Source organism: Mastomys coucha, unplaced genomic scaffold, assembly GCF_008632895.1.
Source record: "Mastomys coucha isolate ucsf_1 unplaced genomic scaffold, UCSF_Mcou_1 pScaffold14, whole genome shotgun sequence".
Taxonomy (NCBI): Eukaryota; Metazoa; Chordata; class Mammalia; order Rodentia; family Muridae; genus Mastomys; species Mastomys coucha.
Genome location: NW_022196896.1, coordinates 70,753,183 through 70,755,714, shown reverse-complemented (window position 1 = coordinate 70,755,714; position 2,532 = coordinate 70,753,183).

The following is a 2,532-nucleotide window of genomic DNA, read 5'->3' as shown; positions in this document are numbered from 1 at the left end:
TTTTTTTTTTTTTTGGCCAGTTTATTTCTTAAGAAAATCCTTTGAAGTAAATAGTATAGTATTAACATTTCACAGAGAAGGAAATGAGGCACAGGAAAGCACATGCCTCGTCTAAAAGCCGACAAACATGGTGGCTGGGATTCAGATCAAACAGTTGAGACCTTGGCTCATGCTATGCTGCCCCTCAGTTGAACGAAAGTGTAAATGATAGATCATGCATGGTCATGTGTGGATGTGTGTGAATCAAATGTGTCCAAAGCTACACCAGGTCCAGTCTGTATGTGTTGCTGTCTGCAGTCATTCCTGGCTTGGCACAGACATTTTCATTAGCGTCAAAGTCAGTGTAAGCAATTTCTTCAGGTTGGGAGGCGGGCATTTTGTGTGGTGTATGTGTGTATGTGTGTGAGTGTGTGTGTGTGTGTGTTTCACCACCAACTTGCTGACATTTTAAGAAAACTGCTGCCCTGTTTCCTCATCTGTAAGCAAGAGCACTCACATAGAATGTCTATTAGTCTCCAGTGCCATGCTTCTCTGTGTGTTGTGAGGACTGTCAGCTAGAGTGGAAGTCTGTCTCTGGATTTGAGGCACTGTTTAAAAGGCGTGAGCAGGCATGTGTTCCGTCTCCCCAGGAAAAGTCACACAATGCAGATAATAAGTTGTCATCCTGGTGGAGTGTAGAACACCAAAGTCTAGCTTGGTGAACCAGTTTAATGGGGGTCACTCAAAAGAGTATAGGTGCAGGATAACTTTGAGCACAGATGCTCAAAGGCGTCTGCCTGACCTGAAAGCCCACCCCAAAATGGGAAACGCTTTCCACCCTGATGGAAGCCTCAGAACTGGAGGTCTTTATAGGCAAAGGACCTGCAGGAAGCTCTATATCCTCTCCAACAATTGCTACTTGTTTATATAACCTTGAGGAAGGGTCTTAGGAATCTTTTAAGTTTCAGAAACATCCTGAGACTTGCAGATTGTGTATTTCCTGTATCTTGCAAATTCCATTTACTTTTGGGGTCTTAAGAATCTCCCTCAAGGGTTGGCAAGATGGCTCAGTGGGTAAGAGCACTGACTGTTCTTCTGAAGGTCCTGAGTTCAAATCTCAACAACCACATGGTGGCTCTCAACCACCCGTAATGAGATTGGACACCCTCTTCTGGTGCATCTAAACACAGCTACAGTGTACTTATGTATAACAATTCATAAAGCTTTAGGCCAAAGTGAGCAGGGACTGAGAGAAGTGGAGTTGATGGAACAAGCAGAGGTCCTAAAAATTCAATTCCCAAAAACCACATGAAGGCTCACAACCATCTGTACAGCTACAGTGTACTCATATACATTAAAATAAATAAATAAATCTTAAAAAAAAAAAAAAAGAATCTCCCTCCAGGGTGAAATGTTTCAGTTTGAAGGAAAAATTGCTACATAACACTTCACTCTTTCCTTTCCTTCTTACAACAACAAAAATGTATAGGTCTTATGTGTCAGTTTCTTCAGTGACCAACTATGGATGATAGTAGCAACAATCTATGGGTATAACCAGAAATATTTAAAGGCACATCACATTCATTTAATCCAACAACAGTGTTGGCTTCCCGATGGAGCCTTTGTGACCTCCCTACTTGTGAGTTTTTGTTCTTACAGTTCTGGATGTACTGTAGAACAGACTCTTAAATCTAATCAGAAACCAAACGATCACACCCATAAAGGTCATTCCACTACTGCACCTGTAGGCATATCTTGTGTGACACACTGTTACTATAGCATTCCAGGTCTATAGCTAAGCAGAAATCTTGCTGATAACTCTCTGCCAACGGACCACCTGCACATAGGACAGCTCTTTTAGCTCAGGTCCAGTCAACTTCCTTCATATCTTGAAGCTAAGGTGTGTGAAGGATTTAGCAACAGAGAATTACTATCTTGTTCTACCATATGGCCAAAAGCATTGAAAATGGCTTTGAAGATTGGGGGTCCTCAGAAACATCCCTGGTCAACCACTCACTGGGAGGTAGCTCACTCCTCAAGTGGGATGTTTACCCAATAACCTATGGCCATCTTGCTGAAATCAATCTACAGATTCAATGCAGTCTCCATCAAAATTCCAACTCAATTCTTCACAGAGTTAGAAAGAGCAATTTGCAAATTCATCTGGAATTAAAAAAAAAAAAAAAAAAAAAAAAAAAAAAAACAGGATAGCCAAAAACTATTCTCAACAATAAAGGAACCTCTGGTGGAATCACCATCCCAGACCTTAAGCTATACTACAGAGCAATTGTGATAAAAACTGCATGGTATTGGTACAGTGACAGGCAGGTAGATCAATGGAATAGAACTGAAGACCCAGAAATGAACCCACACACCTATGGTCACTTGATCTTTGACAAAGGAGCTAAAACCATCCAGTGGAAAAAAGACAGCATTTTCAATAAATGGTGCTGACTCAACTGGTAGGTAGCATGTAGAAGAATGCAAATTGATCCATTCCTTATCTCCTTGTACAAAGCTCAAGTCCAAACAGATCAAGGACCTCCACATAAA